The 12,904-nt window shown below is 42.3% G+C and overlaps 1 protein-coding gene across 1 annotated transcript in view; it reads left to right on the forward strand.

Moving 5' to 3' along the window:
- Positions 1-12,904, forward strand: part of KCMF1 (potassium channel modulatory factor 1) — a 101,359-nt gene that overhangs the window by 49,989 nt on the left and 38,466 nt on the right. The window lies entirely within an intron of this gene.

Consider the following 12,904-nt stretch of genomic DNA (forward strand, 5'->3'; position numbering starts at 1 on the left):
CTTGGAGCAGTGTCATACCACAAGCCCTTCTCCATCTCTCCCTCCTTTCCAGATTTTGGGCACGTGCTCAGGCACATGAGCCTGGCGTGTTTCTTCATCTGTCAGATCTGGGACTTGAACCACAAGATTGGCCATGTGGGATCCAGCTGCCCCAACCACCACTCCGTGGACTGGTCCTATAGTGCATTTCTTTAATGCTTTATTATTCATTTGAGATCCTCAAATGGTTAAATGATATTTCAGCTGCCTAAATGCCAAAGGCTGCTTCTTCTGGAATTAATTGTCTTTGCTGTCGTAAAGTTATTTTAGTAGTATAATTCTCCGTGTAGTTCTCAATATTAAAATTACTTTGTATGACTGGGACTGGCGAGTAGCGTGGTGGTTAAAGGCACTGGACTCCCACATGGCCAACCACATTTTGAATTCTTAGACCTGGTGGCTTGCTTTCTGACTTTCCCTCTCTCGCTCTCTCTCTGGTCAAATTAAAAAATAATAACTAAAGTTAAATAATTCTTTTTTTTGGGAGAGGTTTGTGCTATAGGGCACGTGTGCTCACCAGAAAGACAGAGAGAGACAGAGAGACAGAAAGCGAGAAATCACCCCCTGGCGGCATGGCCACACCACAATCCCTTCTCCACCATTCTCCTCTTGGATTCTTGGGCACACACGCATATGTGCCTGGCGTGAGTTTAAGCCACTGGGTCCGGGACTCAAATCACAGTCGACTACATGGGAGTCCAACAACATAGCCATTGTGCCAACTACTGATCTCAGCAAATTATTTTAAGAGAGAAAAAAAAAAAAAAAAAAAAAAAAGTGGACCTTCCTCCAAATCACATGGTATCTAGAAGTAAAAAAATAATTGTCAGTGATAAATGCTATTTATTCCCAGGCCTTCAAATTCCTGATAAGAAAGATCAATTTCTTTTTCTTTCTCTCTCTCTCTGTTTTAAAACCTTTTACTGTTTAGATTTTTGCCATAGGGCATGTGTGCTTGCCAGAGAGAGAAAGAGAGGGAGGGAGAAATCCCCCCATCCCCCCAAGGACGATGTCCACACCGCAGTCTCTTCTCTTCCATTCTCCTCTCAGGATTCTTGGCATGCAGCACACGTGCCTGTGATGTTTTTCAGGCTCTTAGGCCCAAGACTCAAACTACAGTCAGCCTCGGTGGGAGCCAATGTCTTAACCACTAGGCTACCCCATGGCTCAAGGTCAGCTTCTCGTTAAAATTTTCCAATGTGTTTCTTTGCCTTTTTTTTTTTTTTTGAGAGGTTTTTGCTATAGGGCGCGTGCGCTCGCCAGACAGAGAGAGACAGAAAGCGAGAAGTCACCCCCCAGGGGGGATGGCCACAACACAATCCCTTCTCCTCCGCTCTCCTCTCGCGACCTTGGGCACGCACGCACACGCGCCCAGCATGAGTTTTAAGACACCAGGTCCAGGACGCGAACCTCGGTCGACTACGTGGGAGTCCAGCGACATAGCCATTACGCTAACTACTGGTCCCTCCAATGTGTTTCTTGACAGGAAACTTGACCTTTCCTTCCTGCCAACTCTCTATTGCATACCTAAACATTAATTCAAATTGGGTCATCCCATGGTTTGATGAGTGAGGTGACAAAAAACCCACACAACTGACTGCAGTTTGAGTCTTGGACCTGACAGCTGAAAATCACATCTATGGACACATGTGGATATGTTCAGAATCCTGAAGGAGGGCAAAATGGAGGAAAAGGAATTGTTGCATGACCATTCCTCAGAGGGAATGCTTTCTCATGTTCTCTCTCTTTCTCTGGCAAGTATATGCACCCTCTGGCAAATTTTTAAAAAATACTAATAATTCAAACCAAAAGTAAAAACTATTATCAACCTGGCAGTTTCCTCTTTTAAAAGCTACAAGCAGGGTCCAGCAGGTGGTGTGGTGATTAAGGCTCTGGACTCCCATGTGGCCAACCACAGTTTGAGTCCCAGACCTAGCAGCTTGCTTTTTCATTTTCCTTCTCTCTTTCTTTCTCCGGTGAGTGCTCATGCCCTGTTGCAAATTAAAATATAATAATAAATAAAATTATTCTTTAAAAGAAAACCCACTGAAATAACATATAAAGAGTCTTTTCTTTTTCATTAAAAAAAGGAAAGAGGCTTTATATTTACTTGCTTCCAGCTTTTAAAAAAAACAATTATTGGGGCTGGCAGGTGGTATGGTGGATAAAAGAGTGCTGGACTCCCACATGGCCGACTGTGGTTGAAGTCCCAGACCCGGCGTCTTCCTTTATCTCTCTCTCTCTCTCTCTCTCTCTCTCTCTCTCTCTCTCTCTCACACACACACACAATTTTAATTTGACCAGAGAGAGAGAGAGAGAAAGTGAGAAAGCAAGTCACCAGGTCCTGGCCTCGAACTGTGATTGACTATGTGGGAGTGTCCAGTGTCTTAACCACCATGTCACCTGCAGGTCCTTGTTATTATTTTTTGATTTGCTGTACAGCTGATTGCTCACCAGAAAAGAAGGAAGAAAGGGAGGAAGCAACCTGCCAGGTCTGGGACTCAAACTGCGCTCAGCCTGTGGGAGTCCAGCACCTACACCACACTACCTGCTGGCCGTATTTCAGTGGGTTTTAAAAAATTTTTTTTTTTTTTTTTGGCTATAGTGCACATGTACTGGAGAAAGAGAAACAGAGGGAAGGTGAGAAATCATCCCTTAAAGGGGATGACCATACTTCAATCCCTTCTTCTCCATTCTCCTGCTGGGATTTTGGACATCCACACACATTGACCCCATCTGATTTTCAGGCCCTCAAGTCTAGGACTTAAACCATGGTTGGCCAAGTGGGAGTCCAGCACCTTAACCACCGTGCCACCTGCTGGCCCTAGTTGGTAGCTTTATGTGTTTATTTACAGAATTGCCAAATACAAGGTAAATGCTGAAGATGTGAATATGTGTGGGTGAAACGTTTGCAGTGGGGGATGTGAGCTATAGCCCATTTTCTTCAGTTAGGTTTTACCTGTGTTGCTGTCAAAATTGGGATTAAACTGTATTCCCTAACATTTTCACTTGTCTTGCTAGGTGAACTCAATCAAATGGGGACTCTTGATTGTCTCACAATAACCTTATGCTATCGATTATAGTAATTACCATTGACCAACTAGCGATTGTCTGAACTTTATGACAGACTGTTCTGTCAAGCTAGACTATTCAACAATGACCTACATGTTTTATTATTTGGTTAATTCAGTCTAGGGTAAGTGAAGCTGAGCCAGTTTTTTAACCAATAGATTTCAGTGTCATCTAGGTAATTATTGGTTCTCCAGTGTCCCCTCTCAAAGCAATATTTTCTTTGCCAATATTTGAGCTTGTGTCTGTCGTAATACTTTCCTATGGAACCTTTAGTTCTTAATATTTTATTTTATTTTGAAGGTTGTCGACACAGAGTACGTGCATGCGCCAGAGAGACAGAGAGATGGACAGTGAGAGTCTAAATCTTTTTCTTTTTCCTGTGTGTGTACATGTGCTCTATCATAAATAAAGAAAAATTAAATATGCAAATGTCCTGTAAGGATGGAAGCTGTAAGACTGAATGTGAGTTCAGATCCTTGAGTAGACTTGAAAATATGTTGTGTTTGCACACAGGTATCTAGGATTGTAAGAAGCCGGAGGAGTAAGGAAAAGGCATCATAGCCTGAGAGAGACATCCTTCATAGTTCGGTCCATTTCTTCCAGTCTTCCATGCCTTGGGGCTCATGTGCTTACCAGAGACAGAGAAAGTGAGAAATCATCCTCTTAGACAACGTCCATTCCACAGTCCCTTCATTTTCTCCTTGGGATTGTGGTCATGCACTCACATGGGCCTGGTGTGATATTTCAAGCCACTAGGTCCAGGACTCAGACCATGGTCGGCCATATGGAAGTCCAGCATGTTAACCATTACGCCACCTGCTGACTCCAGTTATCGGCCTTTTTTAGGCCAACCAGGCAAGGAATTCAAATAATTGCCATGTGGGATCAGACTTCTCTTGAGCAGCACATTACCACTGCTCCATGGAGCCCAAAAATATAAATATTGACTTAAGTTCACGAGGACAGAAGAAATTCAAGGACAAAGCTTTGATAGGCAACCAAATGAGAAGAGATGGCAGACTATATGGAAAACTATATGTTATAAAACATCTTACTTCTTTGACTTTTTAATCATATAGTAATCCAAAAAAAATTCTCTATAGCATGTTTGCCACATAGATTATCAGAAAGTGACTCTTAAATTGTAAGAAACCCTGCTGCAGACTCATCTGACATTAACATTTAACATAAATATTTAAAATAATAGCCACAAATAATAAAAGTTAGGTCTGTGTTTAAGAAATTATGAAATACACATTTTAGAATTAATTCTATAATACGGGTCCAGCAGGTGGCGTGGTGATTGAGGTGCCGGACTCCCACATGGCCGACCACAGTTCGAGTCCTGAACCCGGCGGCTTGCTTTCTCACTCTCCCTTTCTCTCTGTCTTTCTCTCTCTGGCCAAAGTTGAAGAATAATGACAATAAAATTTTTTAAATTAAATTAATCTTTAAAAAAATGATTCTATAATAAACAGTTAATAAATTTAATAAACATAAGCCAGTTTCTTAAAAGAATTCTTTTTTTTTTCTTTTTTTGAGAGGTTTTTGCTATAGGGCCCGTGCGTGCGCCAGAAAGACAGAGACAGACAGAAAGCGAGAAATCACCGCCCAACGGGGTGGCCACGCTGCAATCCCTTCTCCATTCTCCTCTCCTCTTGGGATCTTGAGCCCGCACGCACATGCTCCCAGCGTGAGTTTAAGCCACCGGGTCTGGGACTCAAACCGTGGTCGAAACATGGGAGTCCAGCGACATAGCCATTACACTAACTGCTGGTCCCAAAAGAATTAAGTCTTGCCAGCAGGTAGCATAGTGATAAAGCATTGACTCCCACCTAGATGACCACAGTTCAAAGTCACAGACCTGGCAGTTTTCTCTTTCTCTCTCTCTCTCTTTCTCTCTCTCTCTCTCTCTGGTGAACACATGTACCCTGTAGCAAATTTTAAAATAATGATGATAAATAAAATTTTAAAATTAATAATTCTTTAAAAAAAAAAGAGCTAAGTAACTGAACTCCAACTTCATCGTATTATACCACCACCTCTATCTCTTACATGAACCATTTAGAAAACTTTGAATTAAACCAGAAGAGTAGAATGTGCAAGGGATGCAACCAGCAAATGATATAGTGGTTACGATGCTATACTCCCATGTAGTCGACCACACTTTGAGTCCTGGATCCAGCGACTTAAAATTCAAGGCCAGGTATGTGTGCGTTCATGCCCAAGATCCCAGAGGAGAAGAGATTGCAGTGTGGCCATCCTCCCAGGGGTGACTTCTTGCTTTCTGACCTACTCTCTCTGGTGAGCACACATGCTCAAAAGCAAAAATTTCTAAACAAAGAATGTGCAGGGGACAAGCATCATCAGCATCTTTTTCTGTTTTGCTTTTTTTTTTTTTTTTAAGTTTGCCATAGGGCACGTGTGTTCTCCAGAGAATCAGAGATAGAGAGAGTGTAGGTGAGAAATTACCTCCCAGGGAGGATGGCCATGCTATAGTCCCTTCTCTTCCATTCTCCTTTTGGGAGCTTGGCCATGCACACACATGCGCCTCATGTATTTTTCAAGCCATCAGGTCTAAGACTAGAACCATGTAGTTGGCCATATGGATTCCAGCCACCTCAAGGTCCACACCACCTTCCAGCCCTACAAGAACATCTTTTTACAGAAAACGATGTAGTGTTTGACATTATATCATCACACACGGTCACCCTGAGCCTTGGTCACTTGAATTTGTCAGTAGGTAACTCCACCTCAAAGAAAAGGTAGGCCTACAGAGTAATGTGGAATAGGCCACATGGGAAAAAATGAGTGTTCAGCGCTAAGTTTACTCTCCTGGCACCTAAGTTCACACTGCATTTGTTATCAAGGTTATTGTATGCCCAGTCATAGTAAAGTTTTATTTGTGACTCTAAATAGATATTTTACCCCATTCCATTTATTTGGTGTTAAGCTTTAATCATTGCCATGCTTGGAAACTATTTTGAATAAGTGCCTTTTGAAGTATTCCATCTTTTTGCTCAATGGCATCTTTTCAAATGAAACCTTCTTTGCTGACACTATTTATCCTTCTCTGTTTTTCTCCATAGCACTTAACCTTTGTTTGTTAAGAGGTTTTTGCTATAGGGCACGTGCGCTCCCCAGACAGAGAGACAGAAAGCGAGAAATCACCCCCCAGGGGGGATGGCCATGCCACAATCCCTTCTCCTCCGTTCTCCTCTCGGGATCTTGGGCATGCATGCACACGCGCCCAACATGAGTTTTAAGCCACCGGGCCCGGGACATGAACCGCGGTCAACTACATGGGAGCCCAGCGACATAGCCATTATGCTAACTACTGGTCCCAGCACTTAACCTTTGTAAAACACTGTAACTACTTTCATCTTTGTGCTTATCTTCACCCAGAATAATGTTAACTTTGGGTGGGGGCAGGGTTGTTTTTGTTTGTTTGTTTGTTTGTTTTTCCCACTGTTCTACCCCCAGCATCCAGAACATAGTATATATCAGATGATTAATATTTTTTGGATTTGCTTAAAAAATTTCTGCCTTGGGGTCAGCAGGTGGCATAGTAGTTAAGGCACTTCACTCTCACACTTGACCAATTATGGTTCAAGTCCTAGATCTGGCAGCTTGAAATTCACTTCTGACCTGGGACCAGCAGATGGTGTAATGGTTATGTAGCTGGAATCCCATGTAGTCGACCGTCGTTCAAGTCCCAAACCCAGTGGCTTGAAACGCAGGCTAGGTGTGTGTATGTGCGTGCCCAAGATCCCAAGAGGAAAGTGGAAAAATAGGGATTGCGATGTGGCCATCTCCCCTGGGGTGTGTGTGGGGGGGTGATTGCTTACTTTCCCTGTCACTGCCTTTTTCTCCACTGAGCATCTCCACCCTATGACACACACAAAAAAAGATACTGCACTGATTCCTTCACTTGGCTCTCCTTGTAACTCCGTGGAATCTCAGGACAATATTGGAGATCTCAACCATCTTGGATATTAGCCCTAATTTAAAAGATTGTATTGAGATCCAGGTACATACTGGAAAGTGATAGTGATAACATAACTTATTATATCTGAATGAAATAATGTCAGCATATTGAAATGTAGGACTTTCCTGTCTTTTTTCTTTTTGATTCTCATGTCAACATAATAAATGAAGAAATCGAACAGAATAATAAGTGATTTAAGAGCTTATTGTTAATGGCTATGTAATAACAGGGAATCCCCCCCCCTTTTTTTTTCAAAATGAAATGTAATAATTTAACAAATATTTTCTGCGATTTACCAAAACTGTATTTGTTTACTACTCTGAACTGATAGCACAGGAGTCATTGTAAACCATCCCACCTTTGTTATTGTTGGTTTTGTGGCTGGGGGAAAAGGGACTTAAAAAAAATTGAGTGGACATGAGAGTATTTATAAAATAAATGCAAGAGAGAAGAAGAATGATGCTGGAGATTCTGTTTGCCAGATCTAAAAAAGTTAGCTTTTGAGATTACTCCAAATTATTCTTTTTTTTTGGAGAGGTTTTTGCTATAGGGCACATGCACTCACTAGAGAGACAGAGACAGAAAGCAAGAAATCACCCCCAGGGGGGATGACCACACCACCATCCCTTCCCCATTCTCTTCTCAGGATCTTGGGCATGCACGCACACACCCCCAGCATGAGTTTAAGCCACCAAGTCCAGGACTCGAACCATGGTCGACTGCATAGGAGTCCAGTGACATAGCCATTATGCCAACTGCTGGTCCCAAAGTCTTCTGATTTTTTAAATACATTTTTACTACTTTGCTTCATAAAGGGCTACATATCTTTTGTTACATCTATTCATGTGCAGTTTTTATCATCATCATTATTATTTGCTATAGGGAGCATGCACTCACTGAAGACAGAAAAAGAGGGAAAGTGAGAAAGCATCCCCCGGGGAGATGGCCACTGCTGCAGTCTATTCTGCTCCATTCTCCTCTCAGGGTTTTTGGGCATGCGCATGCATCTGGTGTATTTTTTAAGCAGCTGGGTCTGAGACTCAAACCCTGTAGTCAGCCTTGTGGGATCTAGATCTAGCCACCTTAACCACATGCCACCTGCTGGCCCCATGTGTACTATACATGGAGTGGAATGACAGATCTTTTTAGCTGGATAAATTGAAAGTACAGGGGCCAGCATGTGACGTGGTGGTTAAGATGCTGGACTCCCACCAGCAATTCACCTCCCAGACCTGGTGGCTTGCTTTGTCACTTCCCCTCTCTGAACACATGCAAAATTTAAAAATAATAATTAAAAAGTTTTTTAAAGAATGAAAGTACAAAACAAGAGAAAATGAAAATGAAAGTACACTTCTGAGAAGTAGGAGAGGGCTGGCTCTGAGGGTGGATACTGTCTCATATATACTTACTTTCAAATTTTTTAAAAATTTAATCATTTTAAGAGATTTGATATAGGGCACATGCGTTCGCCAGATAGGCAGAAAAAGTGAGAAATCACCCTCCAGGGGGATGGCCACACTGCAGTCCCTTCTCCCCCAATATGCACTTCTTAAAAAAGCTATTTTAAGGACTAGCAGTTAGTGTAATGGCTATGTCGCTGGATTCCCACGTAGTTGACCGCGGTTCGCATCCTGGACCCGGTGGCTTAAAACTCACGCCGGGTGTGTGTGTGTGCGTGCCCAAGATCCCGAGAGGAGAATGGAGAAGGGATTGCAGCGTGGCCATCCCCCCGGGGGGTGATTTCTCGCTTTCTGTCTCTCTGTCTCTCTCTGTCTGGCGAGTGCACATGCCCTATAGCAAAAAAAAAAAAACAAACAAAAAAAAACTCTTAAAAAAAAAAGCTGTTTTAGGGGCCATCAGGTGGTATAGTGGATAAGGTGCTGGACTCCCCATGTGGCCAACTGCAGTTTGAGTTCTGAACCCAGTGTCTTGAAAATAATGCTATGTGGGACCAGCAGATGGCATAATGGTTACATTGCTGGACTCCCATGTAGTCATCCGTGGTTTGAGTCCCAGACCCAGTGGCTTAAAGCTCATGCTGGGGCACATGTGTGTACATGCCCAAAATCTTAAGAGGAGACTGGAGGAGACTGTGTGGTCTGTCTCCCCTTTGGGGTGATTTCTTGTTTTCTGTCTCTCTGGAAAGCACACATGCCCTATATCAAAAAATCTCTTAAAAAAAAAAAAAGAAGAAGAAGAAGAAAGAAAATCATGCACGGTGCATGTGCGTGAGTACTCAAAATCCAAAGAGGAGAATGGAGAAAGGATGGTGGCTTGTATTTCTCTCTGTTTCTCTCTGGCAAGTGCATGCACCCCACAGCAAAACCCCCCAAAAAATGCTGTTTTAAGTGGTAAAATATACATAAGATTAAATTGACCATTTAAACCCTTTTTGTTTTTAGCGAGAGATTTTTGCTATAGGATGGTGTGCTCATTGGAGAGATAAACAGAGACAGAAAGTGAGAAATCACTCCTGGGATGGAGGATGGCCACACCACAACCCCTTCTCCTCATCTCCTCTCAGGATATTGGGCACATATATACACATGCCCATTGTCTGTTCCTAGCTGCCAGGCCTGGGACTCGAACCACAGTTGCCTAAATGGGAGTCCAGTGATATAACCATTATGCCATCTGCTGGTCCCTCATGTAAACCTTTTTTTAGAGTACAGTTTTCAGTGGCATTCTTTTGCATTCACAACCATCACCCACTGTACAGCTCCAGAATTTATCTGGCATCCCAAACTGAAACCATACTTATTAGCCAGTGGCTCACCAAAACCCCTTTCTGCCAGTCTCTGGGAACCACTTATTCTTCCTTTTGCTGTGAATTTGACTAATCTCAGTAGAATCAGAAAAACGTTTTAATAGTACAGTTTGTATTTGGTTGTCAAGAAATGCAGTTTTATTGTTTCTGTGTCTAGTAACTTTGCTTAATACTTAATCCTTTTTTTTTTTTTTTAAGAGAAATTTTTTGCTATAAGGCATGTGCCTTCACCAGGGAGAGAAAGAGAGAGAGAGAGAAGAGAGAAATCACCCCCATGGGTGAGGTGGCCACACCACAATTCCCTGTCCTCCATTTTTTCTCTTGGGATTTTGGACACTCACACACGCCCAGGATGAATTTCAAGTCGCGGGGTCCGGGACTCAAACTGCGTTCAGCCATGTGGGAGTCCAGTGCCTTCGTACACTATATTCTGGCCCCGCTTAATACTTAATTCTAATGAACTGTATTTGGGTTTTCTACATAAATAAGCATAAATTAAAAACCTTTCTTACTGTTAAGCCTACCCATTGAGTTTTATTTTAAGAAGTTATTTATTTAATTTTATTTATCATTATTATTTTTAAAATTTTCCTATAGGGCACATGTGCTTACAAGAGAAAAAGAGAGAGAGAGAAAGAGAAAGCAAGCCACCAGGTCTGGGACACAGAATGCTGTCAGCCATGTGGGAGTTCAGTGCCTTAACCACTATGCCACCTGTTGGCCTCTACTGTTACTTTTTAAAATTTGCTATAAGGCGAGAGAGAGAGAAAGCTGCCAGGTCCAGGACTCAGAATAGCGGTTGACCATGTGGAAATTGAGTATCTTTAACCACCACACATTACCTGTTGGCCCCTCTATTGAGTTTTAAATTTTAAAACAAATTTTAATTTGTTTTGTCATCAGACATACCGACTCTGTAGAAATAAGGAGTAATGCAGTTTATTTCTAAGCATGAGTGTCAGTGACCAGGCCTGTAGAAAGGTAAATGTGTTTTTCTCTGGGTGATCAGAGTAGGGGTTCCTTTTATTCAGTTTTGAGGGTGAGAGACAAGGCTTGGAATTTAGTGAAGGTTCTTTTTCCATTGGTCTGGCCCAAAAAGGTGGGATATCCAGGTGGGGTTGAGGGAGGGCTTGTAGGTTATAGGTGGGTTTTACAGTTTGGGTGGTGATTAGAAAGGAAGGTCTGTGTTTCCGGAAGGGATCAGCAAAAGAATGTACTTAACAGAGATAAAGCTAGTATTAGTCACAGAGATGCTATGCCAGAGACAAGATACAGAGAGAGTTCTGTTATCAGTGGGCCAAAATAATCTGTTAATGTTTCTGGGTGTGACTCACCCTAGATTTTTTGGAAAGAATTTTGGAAAATAGGAAAAGCAATCAGACTTATGTCCTCAGTTATATAGTTATTTTGTACCTAGAAGTAGCTTGTTTCATTTTCAGATCTGCTGGTTGTATGTTCAAACTTACCTTTTATTCCTTTTAATATATTAAGGATCGTTATATGATACAACTCTGATATGAACTCATTGACAGTCTAATTTTGCTCGTCCTTTCTGTGGTGCCTTTTTTTTGTTTTAATGTGTACATTCTTTTTTTTTTAGAATTATTTATTTAATTTTTAAATTTATTCATCTATTTATTATTTTAATTCGACCAAAGAGAGAGAGAGAGAGAGAGAGAGGAAGTGAGAAAGCAAGCCACCAGGTCCAGGACTCGAACCATGGTCAGCCATGTGGGAATGTCCAGCATCCTAACCAACACGCCACCTGCTGGTCCCTACATTCTTTTCCTCTTTATTTATTTATTTATTTTTAAGGTTTTTCCTTAGGCACATGCACTCACTAGAGGGGGACAAAGGGAAAGTGAAAAATCTCTCCTGGGGGGACAGCCATGTTGTAATCCCTTCTCTTCCAGTCAGTCTCCTCTTGTGATTTTGGGCATGCACATACACATGCCTGGCATGATTTTGTGGTGGTGGTCAAGAATTATTACTTCTAATTTTATTTATTCATTCATTTATTTTAATTTGGAGAGAGAGAGAGAGAGAGAGAGAGAGAGAAAGTGAGAAACCAAGCCACCAGATCCAGAATTCGAACTGTGGTCAGCCAAGTGTGAGTGTCCAGCGCCTTAACCACCTCGCCACCTGCTGCACCACCCCCTCCCACCATGTGATTTTTTTAAGCTTCTAAGTCCAGGACTCCAACCATGGTCAGCCATGTGGCTTAACCACCATGCCACATGCTGGCCTTTCTCCTTTTTAAGGATAATCTCATGTCTCTGTCCTCCTGCTTCAGCCTCCCAGCTGGGACAACATGTGCATGGTACTATGCCTGGCTATTTTTATTTTTATTTTTTCTAGACAAGTTCTTGTTATGTTGGCCAGGTCAACCTTGAGCTCACAGTCCTCTTGCCTCAGTATCCTGGGTCACTGGAATTATAGGTCCAGGCCACTATGCCAGGCCTTTAAACTTGAGCCAGGAAGTGGTCCCGGCCTGCAGAATAGCAGGGCAGTAACAGCATGCACCACTGTGCCTGTCCCTTTTGTATGTACTTTATCATTTCAATTATTAACTCATTTCTTGGAAGGCTATTTCTGCCCGATGCTTAGTAACAATACTGACATAAGACCGCTTCAAATGAAATTCTTGATCCAATGGTTTTGGAACCATTTGGTAAAATTTGGACTGTAAGCCTGTTTAAGACCTGGTTTGTGGTTCTGACCTCTAAGGATTTCTTGCTATTCTGTGTTCCCGTGTTGCGGACACTTTCACCAGGACAGTTCTTGTGATCTAGGGATGGTGTGGAGCTCACTCTTACAGTGAGAGTATGTTAGGGTCACAGCTTTATGCGGAATCTCATGCTAGAACCCCCATGTCAGGCTTTAGTCTTTGCTTCCTGTGCTTTGTCCTGCAGAGCTATGAAATTTACCTGCTTTGGCAAATGCACTCAGTGTAAAGGGCCTCCTTCCAGTTACTAGTTCCCCTTCTCTTTGGCTTCTCTCCTCTTCCAACTCAAGGCATTTATAAAAGAGATTTTTAC

Source organism: Tupaia chinensis, unplaced genomic scaffold, assembly GCF_000334495.1.
Source record: "Tupaia chinensis unplaced genomic scaffold, TupChi_1.0 Scaffold000253_1, whole genome shotgun sequence".
Lineage (NCBI taxonomy): Eukaryota > Metazoa > Chordata > Mammalia > Scandentia > Tupaiidae > Tupaia > Tupaia belangeri.